The 20978-nt window shown below is 40.6% G+C and overlaps 1 protein-coding gene across 2 annotated transcripts in view; it reads right to left on the bottom strand.

Annotated features, from left to right (window-relative positions):
* The window catches only part of DMD (dystrophin), a 2642350-nt gene that overhangs the window by 1492465 nt on the left and 1128907 nt on the right, over positions 1-20978 (bottom strand). The gene's annotated exons all lie outside the window — the stretch shown is intronic.

Here is a 20978-nt window from a genome sequence, read left to right on the forward strand (position 1 = left end):
TTTCTACCTGGGTTTATCATAACAATGCAATGAAACTACCTATATTAAAGCATTGAGAGTGAATGTGGCATTGGCATATAAGGATAAGTTATGTGTATCCCCTGGGTTTAATCAAACATATAAGGGGAGATATATCAAAACCTGTCTAGAGGAAATGTTGCTGAGTTGCCCATAGCAACCAATCAGATTCAATATTTCATTTCTAAAAAGGCCTCTGAAAAATGAAAGGTATCTGATTGGTTGCTATGGGCAATTCAGCAACTTTTCCTCAAGTTTTAATAAATCTCCACCATAGTGTTTCTACTAGTTTACCATAACTATGCAGTTAGAAGTGTTGAGAGTGAATGGGGAATGGCTATTTTGCACAAGTCACAAGGGCCGTACTATCCTCCGAAACCACACAACCCCTGGAAGACAGTGACAACTTTTGCTTTCTGATGTGGCTGCTACTACTACCCCCAGGCACCTGGCTGCTGCTGCTTTTTCAATAAAATATGTCTGGTACAGAAATTGTTGGACAGGGTACAGGGCAGAGCACTCCTGCCTTAATGAATGTTGGTGGCAGTATGAGCATCAGTATGGGTAGCAGGAGAAGTCAGTTGTTGTGTATTAGTAGCAGCCACTTCAGCAAGCAAAAGTTACACTGTCTTTCTGAGGTTATGTGGGCAGTGCTTCGCATATCACTAAAATAAACATAAAAACTTTATAAAATGAATTATTATTACCCTGAAGCAGGATTCCCCAATGATTTGCAGAACTACAACCCTCATCCTGCCTTAAGCATCCCTTATTATCTTTAATGAAAATATTTGTTTACCGTCATCTGCACTTTTGTGCCCAGAAGATAGCTGTGTGTCTCGTGAAGAAACATAGCAGATGTCTACTGATTATTGTGTGATTAATTTTAGCGATCATTTCCACTGAAGACTATATTTGCAACAGCAAATATAGCAAAAAATAAATAAAAAAATAGAGCTAGTGCATAAATCAATGTATATAAACTAAGTAGTAAACAATAAGTAAAATGTTAAATGTTCCATACAAAGAAACAAGTAAAATATGCTTTCGTGTGAACCCGCCTTGAGATAGTTTTCTTTTATTTATGCTACATTTTTTTGTATTGGGCCTATGTAGTGGCCTTTTGTTTACTGCCAATATGGTGAAGAAGACACATATTTAACATACCTTACTTGAAACAAGCAATTTTATTGCCCTACAGTTGCTGCACTGCAGGGCACAGCAAGAAAGTATACAGAATCTCAAGCAGATTTATCACATAGCTCAATGAGATGTGATTGCAGTGCGGTTTCTGCCTATGTAAAATGATTCTGTATCAATGTGTCACTAGTAATGTCTCAAAGCAATAGTTTCTTTAATAATATATTGTGTTTTTTCATTTTTAATTCCCATTTGCTCCTGGGCAGAGGAAATAATTATAACCTAATACAAAAAATAACTGCATGGTGTTTGTCATAGGGTACAAGCAAAATATGATTTTGCCTCTTTACTTTACATATATTTCATATTGCTTGCTGAAGTCTGCAGTGGTAGAACTCTATTTGCTTAATAATATACAAAAGGGGACATTGCACAAATATTATATTCAAACAATTCTAGCGCATATTTGTAAAGTTCATTGTTTTCCTAAACCTTTATAATGTATTTAATTAAATATACTCTTATTTTTTTCAGTTATATCTATTTAATAGAGATTGGTCAAACATTTTTTGCATGATGACTTTAAATTTCATTTTAAACCCGGCATTTTACTAGTCAAGAAACTGTGTTATAATTCAAACAGCATTTGACAGTATTCATAGAGATATAAAAGTCTACAGGAAAAAGAAAAATCTGCATATGATCTGCATAACTTTACAAATGCATTGCTTTATATATTTTGCACTAATCCTGGTACTGATCTAGAGTTATACTGACTATTATGCAGGCTTCTGGTCTTCTCTGTGAGATCTGAAAAAAATTGGTGCTCTGTATTCTAAGCTTTTACTTATTTATCTTTTTAAAAACACCTTTTTAAAGTAATGCAATTGAGAACAACTAACTGTACAATAATGTAGTTTAGTATAGCAGAGGAAATTATATTAAAGGAGCTCAGCTATGCTCTTAGGGGTCTGTAGATAAGCTGATAACTAGTGTCAGTATTAACCAGCAGAATTTTAAAAGCAGCTTTGGGTTACATAAAGATGAGTCCAATGTTAAGTCATATCGGACCTGCTGCAATCATGAGTTATTAGCTGGGAAAGCGGGCACAAATTGTGCAGCTGTGGACCCGATGCCTGGCTGTGAAAGATAGACACTAGAGATGAATGAACTTTTGAAAAATTTGATTTGGCCGATTCGCTAAATTTTACGGAAAAATTTGTTTCAGACCAAATTTATTTGCGGCATAATGCAAATAAAAACGTCTATTTCCGGCCTACAGAGAGCCTCAATAGGGGTGTAGAGCACTTTGCCTTGTCCTAACACACATAGGAAGTGTGCTGGGGTAGTGAAATAATGCTGTTATTAAGTATGACATGTAGATTACAGGCATTGCTATTAGAATCACTGCTGCAGAGCGTCAATGTAGCAGAAGGGAGACCACATAATTGAAGAGAATAAAGAGATTTTTTTATGTAATTTTCATTTAATTTAATTAGAATTTATTTAAATTTTTTGAGTACCCATTCTGGTGAGCATCGAGCTGGCAGTCCTCTGCCAGGCGAAATAACACCTGTTCCAGCACCTGCCTCTCAGCGCCCCCCTGACTATGAAAGTGCAAATGTTTCATGTAACCCCTTAAGGACCCAGCCCATTTTCACCTTAAGGACCTGGCCATTTTTTGCACATCTGACCACTGTCAATTTAAGCATTAATAACTCTGGGATGCTTTTACTTTTCATTCTTATTCCGAGACTGTTTTTTCATGACATATTCTACTTTATGTTAGTGGTAAAATGTAATCAATACTTACATCATTTTTCTGTGAAAAATGCAAAAATTTTATGAAAAATTTAAAAATTTTGCATTTTTTTAACTTTGAAACTCTCTGCTTATAAGGAAAATGGACATCCCAAATAAATTATATATTGATTCACATACACAATATGTCTAATTTATGATTGTATCATAAAATTGACATGTTTTTACTTTTGGAAGACATCAGAGGGCTTCAAAGTTCAGCAGCAATTTTCCATTTTCTTACAACATTTTCAAAATCTGAATTTTTCAGGGACCAGTTCAGTTTTGAAGTGGATTTGAGGGGCCTTCATATTAGAAATACCCCATAAATGACCCCATTATGAAAACTGCACCCCTCAAAGTATTCAAAATGATATTCAGTAAGTGTGTTAACCCTTAAGGTGTTTCACAGGAATAGCAGCAAAGTGAAGGAGAAAATTCAAAATCTTCATTTTTTAAACTTGCATGCTCTTGTAGACCCAGTTTTAGAATTTTTACAAGGGGTAAAAGGAGAGAAATCACCCTAAAAGTTGTAACGCAATTTCTCTTGAGTAAGTAAATATCTCATATGTGTATGTCAAATGCTCTGTGGGTGCACTAGAGGGCTCAGAAGGGAAGGAGCGACAATGGGATTTTGGAGAGGGAGTTTTTCTGAAATGGTTTTTGGGGGGCATGTCACATTTAGAAAGCCCCTATGGTGCCAGAACAGCAAAAAAACTGCACATGGCATACTATTTTGGAAACTAAACCCCCTTAGGGAACATAACAAGGGGTCCAGTGAGCCTTAAAAGGTGTTTGGCGACTTTTCGTTAAAGTTGGATATGCAAATGAAAAAAAAACTTTTTTCACAAAAATGCATTTTTTCCCCCAAATTTTACATTTTTACAAGGGGTAATGCCCCCAAGTTTTTTAACCCCATCTCTTCTCAGTATGGAAATACCCATGTGTGGACGTCAAGTGGACGTACTACAAGGCTCAGAAGAGAAGGAGTCACATTTGGCTTTTGATAAGCATATTTTGCGTAAATGGTTTTTGGGGGGCATGTCACATTTAGGAAGCCCCTATAGTGCTAGAACAGCAAAAATAAATAAAAATGAAAAATAAACCCACATGGCATACTATTTTGAAAAGTACACCACTTAAGGAATGAAATAAGGGGTACAGTGAGCCTTAACACCCCACAGGTGTTTAACAACTTTTCATTAAAGTTGGACGTGTACATGAAAAATAAAAAAAAATCACTAAAATGCTTGTTTTCCGCCAAATTTAACATTTTTACAAGGGGTAATAGGAGAAAATGCCCCCCAAAATTTGTTACCCCATTTCTTCTGAGTATGGAAATACACAATGTGTGGACATCAAGTGCTCTGCTGGCGCACTACAATGCTCAGAGGGAAAGTAGCACCATTGAGCTTTTGGAGAGAGAATTTGGTTGGAATAGAAGTCAGGGGCCTTGTGCTTTTACAAAGCCCCCCGTGGTGCCAAAACAGTGGACCCCCTACATGTGACCCCATTTTGGAAACTACACCCATCACAAAATTTAATAAGGGGTACACTAAGCATTTACACCCCACTGGCGTTTAACAGATCTTTGGAACAGTAGGCTGTGCAAATGAAAAATTACATTTTTCATTTTCACGGACCACTGTTCCAATAATCTGTCAGAAACTTGTGGGGCGTAAGTGCTCACTGTACCCCTTTTTACATTCCGTGAGGGGTTTAGTTTCCAAAATGGGGTCACATGTGGGGGGGGGTCCATTGTTCTGGCACTATGGGGGCTTTGTAAACACAAGTGGCCTTCAATTCCGGACAAATTTTCTCTCCAAAAGCCCAATGGCGATCCTTCTCTTCTGAGCATTGTAGTTCACCCGCAGAGCACTTTACATCCACATATGGGGTATGTTCTTACTCAGAAGAAATGGGGTTATAAATGTTGGGACATTTTTTTTCCTATTTTCCCTTGTGAAAATGAAAAATTTAGGGTAACACGAGCATTTTAGTTAAAAAAAAATTTTTTTTCTCATCCAACTTTAACAAAAATTTGTCAAACATCTGTGGGGTGTTAAGGCTCACTATACCCCTTGTTACATTCAGTGAGTGGTGTAGTTTACAAAATGAGGTCACATGTGGGTATTTATTTTTTTGAGTTTATGACAGAACCACTGTAAAATCAGCCACCCTTGTGCAAACCACCAATTTAGGCCTCAAATGTACATAGTGTGCTCTCACTCCTGAGCCTTGTGGTGCACCCGCAGAACATTTTATGCCCACATATGGGGTATTTCCATACTCAGGAGAAATTGCATTACAAATTTTGGGGGTCTTTTTTCCTTTTACCTCTTGTGAAAAAAAAATTATGGGGCAACACCAGTATGTTAGTGTGAATTGTATTATTATTTTTACACTAACAGGCTAGTGTAGACCCCAAATTTTCCTTTTAATAAGGGGTAAAAGGAGAAAAAGCCCCCCAAAATTTGTAATGCAATTTATCCCGAGTATGGAAATACCCCATATGTGGCCCTAAACTGTTTCCTTGAAATACGACAGGTCTCCAAAGTGAGAGAGCACCATGCGCATTTGAGGACTAAAATAGGGATTGCATAGGGGTGGACATAGGGGTATTCTACGCCAGTGATTCACAAACAGGGTGCCTTCAGCTGTTGCTAAACTCCCAGCATGCCTGGACAGTCAGTGGCTGTCCGGAAATGCTGGGAATTGTTGTTTTGCAACAGCTGGATGCTCCATTTTGGAAACACTGCCTTACGATACATTTTCATTTTTATTGGGGGGGACAGTGAAAGGGGTGTATATGTAGTGTTTTACCCTTTATTTTGTGTTAGTGTAGTGTTTTTAGGATAGATTCACACTGGCAGGGGTTTACGGTAAGTTTGCTAGGAGCTTGCGCTGCGGCGGAAAATTTGCCGCAGCTACAACTTGAAGCAGGAATCTCACTTTGTACTTTTGCAACAGCTGGATGCCCACTGGTTGGAAAACCTTTTGTTAGGTTCTGTTACCTAACTCCGTATTTTCCAACCAGTGTGCCTCCAGCTGTTGCAAAACCACAACTCCCAGCATGTTATGATCACCAAAGGGCATGCTGGGAGATGTAGTTATGCAACAGCTGGAGGTATGCAACTACAACTCACAGCATGGCGAGAAAGCAGTTTGCTGTTCGTGCATGCTGGGAGTGGTCATTGTCGGTTCCCCAGTTATGTTGGGACTACAGTGGGTGGACAGAATGGGGGAACCGAACTTAAACCCCTCGATCTGCTATTGGTTGTCACTTCTGAACAACCAACAGCAGGAATAGGAGGGGTAGCACCCCTTCCACCTCACTCCTATCCCTTCTGGGGGATCGTGGGTGTCTTGGACACTCCCGATCCCTCTTGTTTTCCAGGTCACGGGGTCACTGGAGACATGTATGACCCAGAATCGCCGCAGATCGCCGATCTGAATTGACCATTGATTTGCGGCGATCCCGTGGGCATTTGCACGGGATGCCTGTTGATAGATATCAGCAGTCATCCCAGTCTGGTCCCCGCCACACTCCAGAATTCCCTGGGGCATACAGGTACGCCCTGGGTCCTTAAGTACCAGGACATCAGGGCGTACCTGTACACCCTGGGTCCTCAAGTGGTTAATCAGTTATGGTTCATTGTTATCGCTCCAAGCTGTTTCATTGGAATCTTGTGATAATTCCACAGGTAATATGACTTAGATGACCATAGGGCCTCAGTCTTGAAAAGATTACATTGATTTTTTTTTTCATTTAAATTTATGATTTACATTAGATTCCCAAGTTTAATGCCCAGGTGTTTACTTTGAACTAATACTGTATGACCACAAGACCCAATCTCACAAGGAGTCAGATGATGGCACAATGACAGAGTCTAGAGGTGGCAGAAGCATGAGGAGACCATAATCTGGCAGAATAACACAGCCCGGAGGTGGCAACAGCCTTATAAGATCATATGGCCTCACAATAAAAAAGATTAAATATATTTTTTACATTTTAAATTGAAGATTACACTCCCAAGTTTTAATGTCCTGGGCCCTGGCATGTGGTTACAAAGGACCATATCTAACATGGAGTCACATGTCACATGGTGGTACAATGACAGAGCCTGGAGTTGGCTGAAGCATGAGGAGACCATAAAATGGCTTAATGGCACAGCCTGGAGTGTGAGACAGCATAAGGAAACCATATAGTGTCTGAATGACACAGCCTGGAGTTGGCTGAAGCATGAGGAGACCATATAGTGGCTGAATGGCACAGCTTTGGTTTGGCTGAAGCATGAGGAAACCATATAGTGGCTAAATGGCACATATATTGGCTGAATGGCATAGCCTGGAGTTTGTGGCAGCATAAGGAGACCATATAGTGTCTGAATGGCCTAGAGGTGACTGAAGCATGAGGAAACCATATAGTGGCATAATGGCACAGCCTGGAGTTGGCTGAAAAATGAGGAGACCATATAGTGGCTGAATGGCACAACCTGGAGGTGGTGAAGCATGAGGAGACCATATAGTGTCTGAATGGCACAGCCTGGAGTTGGCTGAAAAATTAGGCGACCATATAGTGGCTGAATGGCACAGCCTGGAAGTGGTGAAGCATGAGGAGACCATATTGTGGCTAAATGGCCCAACCTAGAGGCGGCGAAGCATGAGAAGACAATATAGTGGCTGAATGGCACAGCCTGGAGGTGGCTGAAGCATACGCCCCATACGCGGAAAAATAAAAAAGTTATAGGGGTCAGAAGATGACCTGTATGTAGTTATGATTTTTTTTCAGAAGTATGACAAAATTAAACCTGAATAATAGGGTATCATTTTAATCGTATGGACCTACATAATAAAGATGTACTGAAAAATGTACTGCGTAGAAACGGATGATCCCAAAAGTTACAAAATGGTGTTTTCTCTTCAATTTTCACACACAATGATTTTCTTTTCTGTTTTGCTGTCGATTTTTGGGTAAAATGACTGATATCATTACAAAGTAGAATTGGTGGCACAAAAAAAAAGCCATCATTTGGATTTTTAGGTGCAAAATTTAAAGAATTATGATTTTTTAAGGGCAAGGAGGAAAAAAGGACAGTGCAAAAACGGAAAACACTGAGTCCTTAGGGGTATTCCAGGCCAAAGCTTTTTTTTATATATCAACTGGCTCCAGAAAGTTAAACAGATTTGTAAATGACTTCTATTAAAAAATCTTAATCCTTCCAATAGTTATTAGCTTCTGAAGTTGAGTTGCTGTTTTCTGTCTAACTGCTTTCTGATGACTCACGTCCCAGGAGCTGTGCAGCTCCTATGGGGATATTTTCCCATCATGCACAGCTCCTGGGACGTGACATCATCATTGAGCAGTTAGACAGAAAACTTCAGAAGCTAATAATTATTGGAAGGATTAAGATTTTTTAATAGAAGTAATTTACAAATCTGTTTAACTTTCCGGAGCCAGTTGGTATATAAAAAAAAAGTTTTTGCCTGGAATATCCCTTTAAGGACTCAGGATTTTCCATTTTTGCACTTTAGTTTTCACCTCCCCACCTTTTAACCCCTTAAGGACCGGAGGTTTTTCCGTTTTTGCATTTTCGTTTTTTGCTCCTTGCCTTTAAAAAATCATAACTCTTTCAAATTTACACCTAAAAATCCATATGATAGCTTATTTTTTGCGCCACCAATTCTACTTTGTAATGATGTCAGTCATTTTGCCCAAAAATCTATGGTGAAGCGGGAAAAAAAATCATTGTGCGACAAAATTGAAAAAAAAAACGCTGTTTTGGGGGCTTCCGTTTCTACGTAGTACATTTTTCGGTAAAAATGACACCTGATATGTATTCTGTAGGTCCATACGATTAAAATGATACCCTACTTATATAGGTTTGATTTTGTCGGACTTCTGGAAAAAATCATAACTACATGCAGGAAAATTAATACGTTTAAAATTGGCGGTATGAGGCCTCATTTTTTGCGCCGTGATCTGAAGTTTTTAACGGTACCATTTTTGCATTGATAGGACTTATTAAATGATATAAAAAGTGACCAAAAATGCACTATTTTGGACTTTGGAATTTTTTGGCGCGCACGCCATTGACCGAGCGGTTTAATTAATGATATATTTTTATAATTCGGACATTTCCGCACGCGGTAATACCACATATGTTTATTTTTATTTTTATTTACACTGTGTTTTTTTTTTATTGGAAAAGGGGGGTGATTCAAACTTTTAATAGGGGAGGAGTTAAATGATCTTTATTCACTTTTTTTTTTCACTTTTTTTTTGCAGTGTTATAGGTCCCATAGGGACCTATAACACTGCACACACTGATCTTCTATGTTGATCACTGGTTTCTCATAAGAAACCAGTGATCAACGATTCTGCCGGATGACTGCTCATGCCTGGATCTCAGGCACTGAGCAGTCATTCGGCGATCGGACAGCGAGGAGGCAGGAAGGGGCCCTCCCGTTGTCCTGTCAGCTGTTCGGGATGCCGCGATTAGCCGCGGCTATCCCGAACAGCCCGACTGAGCTGGCCGGGAACTTTCACTTTCACTTTTAGCCGCGCGGCTCAGCTTTGAGCGCGCGGCTAAAGGGTTAATAGCGCGCGGCGCCGCGATCGGCGCTGCGCGCTATTAGAGGCGGGTCCCGGCTTCACTATGACGCCGGGCCCGCCATGATATGACGCGGGGTTACTGTGTAACCCCGCGTTATATCAGAAGAGCAGGACCAAGGACGTACCGGTACGTCCTTGGTCCTTAAGGGGTTAAAAATAATAAACCTTTCAATTTTGCACCTACAGACCAATATGATGGCTTGTTTTTGCGTCACTAATTATGTTTTGTAATTACCAAAAAATCGAAGAAAAAAAATATATATTTGTGGGACAAAATTGAAAAAAAAAGGCCATTTTGTAATTTTTCGGGGCTTCCGTTTCTATGCAGTGCACTTTTCGGTAAAATGACATCTCATAATTATACTGTAGGTCTACACGATTAAAATGATACCCAACTTATATAGGTTTGATTTGCTTCAGGTAAAAATTATAACTGCACAAAAATTTGTACTTTTAAAAATGTCCTCTTCTGATCCCTGAAACTTTTGTACTTTTCCCCATTCAGGGTGGTATGAGGCCTAATTTTTTGCACTGTGATCTGATGTTCTTATGTACCATTTCTGTTTTGATGGGACTTTTTCATCGCTTAATTTTTTTAACGAGTATGCCATTGACCGTGCGGTTTAATTAACATTATATTTTTATAGTTTTGACATTTATGCCCACGGCGATATGTTTGTTCATGTTTATTTTTGTTTACATTTTTTTAATGGGGAAAGGGGTGTTGTCACGATTCGGCTTACGGGTTGTGGATCCGCTGTGTCAGCGAGGGATTGGCGTGGACCGTGCTAGTGGACCGGTTCTAAGAGGCTACTGGTTTTCACCAGAGCCCGCCGCAAAGCGGGATGGTCTTGCTGCGGCAGTAGCAACCAGGTCGTATCCACTAGCAACGGCTCAACCTCGCTGACTGCTGAGAAGGCGTGGGACAGAAGGACTAGGCAGAGGCAAGGTCAGACGTAGCAGAAGGTCGGGGGCAGGCGGCAAGGTTCGTAGTCAGGATGGATAGCAGAAGTTCAGGTACACAGGCTTTGGACACACTAAACACTTTCACTGGCACAAGGCAACAAGATCCGGCCAGGAAGTGCAAGGGAGGAGATTAGATATAGCCAGGGAGCAGGTGGAAGCCAATTAAGCTAATTGGGCCAGGCACCAATCATTGGTGCACTGGCCCTTTAAGTCTCAGAGAGCTGGCGCGCGCGCGCCCTAGAGAGCGGAGCCGCGCGCGCCAGCACATGACAGCAGGGGACCGGGACGGGTAAGTGACCTGGGATGCGATTCGCGAGCGGGCGCGTCCCGCTGTGCGAATCGCATCCCCGACGGCCATGACAGTGCAGCGCTCCCGGTCAGCGGGACTGACCGGGGCACTGCAGGGAAAGAGACGCCGTGAGCGCTCCGGGGAAGCGCTCCCGGAGCGCTAGGCGTAACAGTACCCCCCCCTTAGGTCTCCCCTTTTTTTTGTCCGGTAACTGCCTCCCCTGGGATGAGGACACTGGGAAAGAATGGAGGGTTTCCTCAACGGCAGGCAGTACAGCAGGAGTTGGAATGGGGAGGGAGGGCAGAGGGTGAAGCTTGGCACGGGGCAGGGTGACACAAGGACGGTGGCCATGAGGAGGCACTGAGGTTTGCCTGACGGGACTGGGAGGGGGGGAGAGGCACTTCCTATGGCAGGCAGAGTCCCAGTTCTTGATCTCCCCGGTGGTCCAATCAAGGGTGGGGGAATGAAGCCGGAGCCATGGCAGACCGAGGAGGACCTCAGAGGTACAGTTGGGTAGGACGAAGAGCTCAATCACTTCGCGATGGGGTCCGATACACATCAGGAGAGGTTCTGTGCGGTAACACACAGTGCAATCCAGTCTGGCTCCATTGACCGCGGAAATGTAGAGCGGCTTGACGAGACGGGTCACCGGGATGCGGAATTTATTCACAAAAGACTCCAAAATAAAATTCCCGAAGGCACCAGAGTCCAAGCAGGCCACGGCTGAGAGGGAGGAGTTGGCTGAAGGAGAAATCCGCACGGGCACCGTGAGACGTGGAGAAGCAGACTTAGAACCAAGAGACGCCACACCCACGTGAGCTGGGTGCGTGCGTGCGTTTCCCAGACGTGGAGGACGGATAGGGCAATCCACCAAGAAGTGCTCGGTACTGGCACAGTACAGACAGAGATTTTCTTCCCTACGGCGATTCCTCTCTTCCTGGGTCAGGCGAGACCGATCCACTTGCATGGCCTCCTCGGCGGGAGGCCCAGGCGTAGACTGCAAAGGATGCTGTGGGAGAGGTGCCCAGAGATCTAAGTCTTTTTCCTGGCGGAGCTCTTGGTGTCGCTCAGAAAAACGCATGTCAATGCGGGTAGCCAAATGGATGAGTTCTTGGAGGTTGGCAGGAATCTCTCGTGCGGCCAGCACATCCTTGATGCGACTGGATAGGCCTTTTTTAAAGGTCGCGCAGAGAGCCTCGTTATTCCATGATAACTCGGAAGCAAGAGTACGAAATTGGATGGCGTACTCGCCCACTGAAGAATTACCCTGGACCAGGTTCAACAGGGCAGTCTCGGCAGAAGAAGCTCGGGCTGGCTCCTCGAAGACACTCCGGACTTCAGCGAAGAAGGCCTGGACTGTGGCTGTGGCAGGATCATTGCGGTCCCAGAGCGGTGTGGCCCAAGACAAGGCCTTTCCTGAAAGAAGGCTTACTACGAACGCCACCTTAGACCGTTCTGTAGGAAACAAGTCCGACAACATCTCCATATGCAAGGAACACTGAGACAAAAATCCACGGCAGAGTTTAGAGTCCCCATCAAATTTGTCCGGCAGGGACAAGCGGAGGCTAGGAGCGGCCACTCGCTGCGGAGGAGGTGCAGGAGCTGGCGGAGGAGATGGTTGCTGCTGTAGCAGAGGCAGAAGTTGCTGTAACGTGGCGGTCAACTGCGACAGCTGCTGTCCTTGTTGGGCAATTTGCTGCGATTGCTGAGCGACCACCGTGGTAAGGTCAGCGAGACTTGGCAGCGGCACCTCAGCGGGATCCATGGCCGGATCTACTGTCACGATTCGGCTTACGGGTTGTGGATCCGCTGTGTCAGCGAGGGATTGGCGTGGACCTTGCTAGTGGACCGGTTCTAAGAGGCTACTGGTTTTCACCAGAGCCCGCCGCAAAGCGGGATGGTCTTGCTGCGGCAGTAGCAACCAGGTCGTATCCACTAGCAACGGCTCAACCTCGCTGACTGCTGAGAAGGCGTGGGACAGAAGGACTAGGCAGAGGCAAGGTCAGACGTAGCAGAAGGTCGGGGGCAGGCGGCAAGGTTCGTAGTCAGGATGGATAGCAGAAGTTCAGGTACACAGGCTTTGGACACACTAAACGCTTTCATTGGCACAAGGCAACAAGATCCGGCCAGGAAGTGCAAGGGAGGAGATTAGATATAGCCAGGGAGCAGGTGGAAGCCAATTAAGCTAATTGGGCCAGGCACCAATCATTGGTGCACTGGCCCTTTAAGTCTCAGAGAGCTGGCGCGCGCGCGCCCTAGAGAGCGGAGCCGCGCGCGCCAGCACATGACAGCAGGGGACCGGGACGGGTAAGTGACCTGGGATGCGATTCGCGAGCGGGCGCGTCCCGCTGTGCGAATCGCATCCCCGACGGCCATGACAGTGCAGCGCTCCCGGTCAGCGGGACTGACCGGGGCGCTGCAGGGAAAGAGACGCCGTGAGCGCTCCGGGGAGGAGCGGGGACCCGGAGCGCTAGGCGTAACAGGTGTGATTCAAACTTTTATTAGGGATGGTGTTAAATCACTTTTATTAACTTTTTTATTACTTTTTTTTTTACACATTTATAGCTCCCATAGGGGTCTATAACATGCAGGCACTGATTGCAAGCACTGATCAATGCTATGCCATAGCATAGCATTGATGAGTGTTATCGGCGCTCCATTGCTTCAGCCTGGATCTCAGGCATGGAAGAATGGATCGCTGATTGGACAATGAGGAGGAAGGTAGGGACCCTCCTTGTGTCCTCTCAGCTGATCGGGACACCCCCGTTTTACCACAGGGATCCCGATCAGCCCGACTGAGCTGCTGGGAAGCATTTTCTTTCATTTTAGATGTGGCGATAAATTTTTATCTCCGTGTCTAAGGGGTTAATACAAGGCATCACCACGATCGGTGATGTCCGGTATTAGACACAGGTCCCAGCCATTACTAGGTGCTGGGACCGACCTGCTATGATGCAGGGTCAGCGTGTGTCCCTGCGTTATATCACGGAAGCAGGCACAGGGCATACAAATACGCCCTTCGTCCTTAAGAGGTTAATTATCCCCCATAGGGAATAGCAAAAACACAAAAAAATACCAAACACTACAATTGCAGATTTTTTGTTACTTTATGTGTCACAAAAATGTAATAAAAAGCTACAAATCAAAGCACAAATAAATGAGCCCTCATTTAGCCCTGTATACAGAAAAAAAAGTTATAAGGGTTAGGAAAGGGCAAACACTGTAATCACAGTTACTTATGGAATAAAGTGTGGGCATTTTAGATTTTGTGGTAAATTGAAAGATATCATTACAAAATACAGTTAGTCTTACATAAAAAAAAAAAAAAACCTTGTATGGAAAAAAATCCATGTTTGAAGAAATGAAAATGCAAAAATTAAAAATTGCTGTGTCCTTAACGGGCTAAAGATGCATTTGCTACTTAGTAAAAATGCTGAAAAAATATTACCAATTTGTCTCAAAAAGGCATAAAAATACTTTAATAATAACCTGAACATCTATTTTTACAAAAAGGTATACCCATTTAGTATATACAGAAAAATCTAAAACTGGAGCTGTTATTAAAGCTCAGAAAGCATCTGGGGAAGGGGTTAAAGACTCTGAATTCCAATAATACAAATTCAATACAATCTTGCAATTTTCTAGCAGAGCCCTAAACATGCTGCAATCCCATCACAGTTGCAATTCACAGCTGCAGTTGATTGTATCTTGACTGGAGCCAGTGAGTCTCTTGTATAGCTCAATATTATCAAATATGTTTTAATATGCTTTTTGAGTCCAGATATCTTGTAAATATTTTACAAACTAAATGTCGGGGTATAACAGGTAAAAAGAAAATTTGAAGTACTATTTGTTCTTTAAAGGGGTACTCAGCTGGGAAACATTTTTTTTTTAAATCAGCTGGTGCCAGAAAGTTAAACAGATTAGCAAATTACTTAATTACTATTTAAAAATGTTAATCCTTCCAGTACTTATCAGCTGCTGTATGCTTCAAAGGAAATTGAGTTGTTCTTTTTTGTCTGACCAAAGTGCTCTCTGCTGCCACCTCTGTTCATGTCAAGAACTGTCCAGAATAGGAGCAAATCCCCACAGCAAACCTATCCTGCTCTGGACAGTTCCTGACATGGTCAGAGGTGTCAGCAGAGAGCACAGAAAAGAAATTCAAAAAGAAAAGAACCTCCTCTGTAGTATACAGAAGCTTATAAGTACTGGAAGGATTAAGATTTTGGATTAGAAGTAATTTACAAATCTGTTTAACTTTATGGCATCAGTTGATTTAAAAAATAATGTTTTCCAGTGGCATACTACAAATAATGTTTTCCAATGCAAACTACAAAGAAGTCCATATAGACTCATACAATATATGGACAAAATACATACCTAGCCATAAATACTTATAACTAAAAATGAGGGAACAACTTTTCAAAGGCTTGGTTCTACTTGGACTCGGGAAAAAGTTCTGGGTCTCACCAAACTAGTTTTGTCAGAACCTGTACTTCACCAAAAGCCCAAAAGCTTGTGTATAACTCTGTCTTAGAGGTCTAAAAGCCATGTATAACACTGATAGATCACATAGGAGTGTATCTATGTACTTATCTGCTGTTTTAAGACAAATTAATTTTAAAGTTATGGCAACATGTACAGCAACGGATGGTACCAGATGGTAACTAAAAGTTGAATAAAAACACACTTCACTAGGGGATTTTGTGTGACTTTTTAAATTATCATTCAATGCCTTTTTGAAGGCAAATGCCTGCTGGCGTTTCCATGCACATAGAGGTATCGAAAGAAGCAATGGCTTTTTCCAAGTGATCCATTTTTAGAGTAACAACAGGTTTTGTGCCTACACAGTGAAGAAATTTTAGGATGTAGAAATAGGATTGGCATCCTAGAAAGTGTACAATTATTATATATATATATATATATATATATATATATATATATATATATATATATATATATATGTGGCCCTACTCCTGTTTATGTTGTTCACTGCTTACTGTCCCTCACAGATATCTTCACCTACCACCTGCTCTCTATAAAATGGTTGCTGAAGCTATGTGCATAGGCTTTCATGGTGGCTTTGGCCAGGAGAGCAGTTTAAAAGGTATTATGGGATTCCCTAATGTCAAGTGATCCCTTCTCCTTTCTGCCATGTGGCTTATGTATTTTAACAGATTCTGCTGAACCAAAGCACCAGAAGTTTAAATTCTAGAATGAAAAAAGGTCAAAGTAAGGACAGAGCAACAGAGAAAAATCTGTAAAGTAAATATTAAGTATGCTTTGTCTTGTTTTTTCAGATATCTGAAGTTGTCTGTAGTAGAAACATATGCTGGTGGTTTGAAAATAGTTTGCTTTATACATCAGGAAATTAGCAAAACAGTATTTATTTATTATACTGTAAGTAAAGAAAATGTTTAATCAAGACAACCTCTTTTTAAATAAAGCCAGCCCAGCAACATACTGGCTATTGTTGGTCTTCAAATTTTATAGCCAGAAGTTATAACTGTCTACATTATTTTCTATAGTAGTAGTAGTAGATGAGTCGGCACGTGTCTTGTGGTAGTGCACGTGGTGGGAATAAATCAGCAAACGATAAGAATGATACCCAGCACTCACCAATGATGCATAACCCCTTAAGGACTCAGCTGATTTGGGCCTTAAGGATTAAGCCAATTTTATTTTTCCATTTTCATTTTTTCCTCCTCGCCTTCTAAAAATTATAACACTTTGATATTTTTACTCACAGACAAGTATGAGGGCTTATTTTATGCGCGACCTTTGAAATTACATCACTTATTTTACCATAAAATGTATGGCACAACAAAAAAAATACTATTTGTATGGGGAAATTGAAAAGAAAACCGCAATTTACAAATTTTGGAAGGTTTTGTTTTCACGCTGTGCAATTTACGGTAAAGATTACAGTTTTCTTTATTCTGGGTCAATATGAATAAAATTATACCCATGATTACATACTTTTCTATTATTGCACCACTTTAAAAAAATCTCAAACTTTTTAACGTTTAAAATCCCTCTATTTTGACTACCTATAACTTTATCATCCTTCCGTATAAGTGGCAATATGAGGGTTCATTTTTTGCGCCATGAATTGTACTTTTTTATTGATAGCCCATTTGCATATATAACACTTTAAATAAATATTTTATAATTTTTTTTGGCCCACTCCCTCAATACAAGCCTATTGGAGGGGGCGTGGCGGGTCATTATGTCACAAGGGGGTGGAGCAGTGACGTCACAATGCTCTAGCCCCTGTATCGTCCGCCCCTGTATTTGGTTCTGAATGGTTCCCATTGACCACCATTTTTAAAAAAAACGTATACGGGTTGTATCTGGTTTTTAACCCGGACATAAAACTATAGTATACTACGGTTTTGTGTACGATAAAAAATGGATTAAACCGTAAATGATGCAAACCGGATGCTACGTTTGGCATACGGTTTTCAATGACATTTTTATACATATGGTTTGCAATATGGTTCCATATGGTTTTACAATGAAACCGGGGATGGGAACCATATTGCAAAAATGAGATGTGAATGCAGCCTAAGACACTTGAAAATAAAAACACAAAAAAGTTAACTTGGCTGTAACCATAGGAAGCTCTGTTGCTTATATAGTGTAGAACAGGCTGCTATTAAATAATAAAGTAGAGGCTCTTGTGTATATGCTTATTTTAGTGGATGTGCCATGCATATTTCAACACTGTTATGGTTTGCTAATGTACACTACATATTCCATAATGCCTCCAGCTCTGCAGAGGCAGGGTAGTAGAGTCTTATCACTGTACTTATCCTAAGGGCAGCAAGTGAGAGATCGGTGACATAGAACTTTTGTTCCCTTATTGACACTGTAGAGTACCATATGAGATCTATGTTTAAATTTTTATCTGATTCACTTGTTGCTCTTACATTATACAGGAGATGAATATAAGGCTGCATCGTATATGACACAAAAAGATCTATTCACAGTGCACAGCAGAGGAGCTGGTGTAGTCTAGGAAGTGTTATAACCCATAGTATTCTATAATCAGTGTGTCTCACTCAATACTGCATCCATGGTCCAATAGGGTAGAACCATTTTTTAAATGGAGGGATATACAGATAGAGCTGGGTGGGGAGGGGTCTGAGCTGAGATATCTGAGATATTTCAAAGGAAGTCAACCACATGGGGCAGAATACTCCCTGTTACACATTAGAGTATGTAATAGTATGGTGGTATGACCGTCACTTCATTCAGCTATAGTAATATAATATATGGATTTAGCTGGTCTGGAATGACACCACAGAAATACTGGGCATCAGTGTGTATTAAATGGGCAAAAAAACAAACTTGAGTGTTTTTTTTTAGGGATTTAGGGGTTCTTCTTAAAGGGGTATCAGAGGTTGGTTACCCACTGATCATAATGTCTTAGTGACATGCCATCACTTTATGAGATGGGAATACCACTTCAGGTTTTAATTGACATACTGTATTTTAATCCAAGCTATTTTAAAATCTAGGAATTCCTATTGATATGGTTAAATGATTGAACCACTAGACACTTTCTAGCTTTTATGGCCTTTAAAAAAAAAAAAAAAAAACATTGTACTAAACTCTACCTTGTTTAACATAAATATATTTATATGTAACAAAGCTATAAATAGACATTATACCATAGACTAATCCAAAAGTGTAGTTCCTTGTCCACCGTTGTCTTGTTGATACTTCTCATCAAAGAGACGTAAGAAGAAAAAAAAATTATATAGAGGAAGAAAAAAAATTAAGGATAGAAATGAAAGATAATAGATAAAAGATATGTGGTGTTTAATGGAACAGACCAGACTTCTACAGTTACATTATGTCTAACCTAATTTATTTTTTGGGGATAGTAAATGTTTTGTATGTTTATGTAATAACATTGCGATTATTTTTCTTCTTATGACAATTTTAATACCAGTTATTTTTGTTATAATCTGCACATGATGATATCATTTTGCTGTTTCATAATAACATCTTATGTTGTTGTTGTCATATGTGTTGGTCTATGCACATACAAAAAATATTGGAGGAAGATATTGAAAAATAAATAGCAATCAATATTTACAAGCTTTTTGTTAAGTTCATGTTATGGGCTTTTTCTATTGTATTTACATTTTTTCTTCTAGAATATTTCCAATAATTACACATGATTAATTTCAGTTCATTGTCAATTATAAAAGTACTGTAGAATGCTAGTAAGGATCAAAGTATCAATTCTGCTATTGGGTAGAGGGTGAACCTACAAGATATGACATACTGTATAAGAAGCAGATGTGCAAAGCATTGGAAAAAAAAAAACTGTGAATAAAAACGTATTTGTATAATGCAACATTTTCATTATGAATAATGCCAGGAATTTTGATGTGTTCATATTCATCCTCTATAATGTTGATGCAATTTTACAGTGGAAGATAGCTAATAACATTGATATATTGTTTTATAAAAAAATTAATGTTTTCATTGCTTAATGTAGTATGCATATCAGCATGTACAAAGTGCCAGATTTGGCTGTATCGTCTGTGGTATTAATCCAGACTAATACAAGTAACACTGTCAATCAGAGCATTAGGGCATGTGATTCCAGAATAGGACTAAAAAGCATATATGAATGTATTCAGATCACTAGAATTGGGGTATAGTCATTCTGGGTAAACATATTCGTAAAGTCAAAGGATTGAGTAGACCAGGAAGGCCACTGTGGCTCCAGTTTGCTAAAAGTTCACATACACCATTGGGGTTAAGTGGTAATATAAGAATAATGGGGGTGATTTATCAAAACCGATGCAGAGGAAAAGTTGCTGAGTTGCCCATAGCAACCAATCAGATGGCCCTGCGCCTGATCCCCTGCTATGACGAGGACTCACAAGCTAACCCTGCGTCATAGCCGGGTGTTCCCGGTGGCTATCAGCTGCCAGGACCTGTGTCTAATGGCGGACTTCACCGATTGCGGTGATGCCCTGCATTAACCCCTTAGACACGGCGATCAAAGTTGATCACCGCATCTAAAGTGAAACTAAAACCATTCCCGGCAGCTCAGTCGGGCTGTTCGAGACTTCCATGGTGAAATCACGGCATCCCGAATAGCTGAGAGGATGGGGGAGGGTCCCTACCTGCCTCCTCAATGTCAAATTGGCAGGAGCAGCAGAGCATAACATTGAACAGTGTATGCAATCAGAAGATTTTACGTAATAGTCCCCTATAAGGACAAAAAAATTGTGTAAAAAAAAGGAAAAAATAAAAAAGTTAATAAATGTGAATTAACTCCTTCCATACTAAAAGTTTAAATCACCCCCCTTTTCCCAAATTCCATATATAAAATATGTAGACATAATAAAAATAAACATATGTGGTATTGTCGCATGTGTAAATGTCCGAACTATAAAAATCTAACATTAATTAAACCAAACTGACAATGGCATAGATGTAAAAAAAATAAAAAATTCCAAAGTCCAAAATTGCGTATTTTTGGTCATTTTGTATACCCTAAAAAAGTAATAAAAAGCAAAAAAAAAGTTCCATTAAAACAAAAATGGTACCATGGCACAAAAAATGAGCCCTTATATAGCCGCTTGTGCAGAAAAATAAAAAAGTTATAGGGGTCAGAAGATGACATATGGCATATGGTGCATATAGTTATCATTTTTTTAAGTCATAAAATAAAACCTAAATGAATTGGGTAGCCTTGTAACCATATGGACCTACAGAATAAAAATAAGGTGTCATTTTTACAGAAAAGTGCACTGCATAGAAACAGAAATTAGTCCCAGAAAAAATGTTTTGGGTTTTGCTGTAGATTTTGTGGTGAAATGTCATTACAAATCAAACTTGGTAGCGCATAAAACAAGCCCTCATATAGGTCTGTAGGTGGAAAACTGAAAGTGTTATGATTTTTAGTACGTGAGGAGGAAAAAAAAGAAAAAAAAATTGTTTTTGAAAACAGCTGTGCATGGGCCAAGGGTAAACTTTCCAGTTTAAAAACCTAGTGATCATTAGAAAGAATAATATCATGTATACATGCTGTGCAGGGTAACATAGGTGTCTGTCTTTGAAATGGGTATACATTTCTGAAGGTGATGTAATACTTGTGTTAACTTTATGATTGTTTAG

The sequence above is a fragment of the Hyla sarda genome, chromosome 2 (genome assembly GCF_029499605.1).
Source record: "Hyla sarda isolate aHylSar1 chromosome 2, aHylSar1.hap1, whole genome shotgun sequence".
In the NCBI taxonomy this organism is placed as follows: domain Eukaryota; kingdom Metazoa; phylum Chordata; class Amphibia; order Anura; family Hylidae; genus Hyla; species Hyla sarda.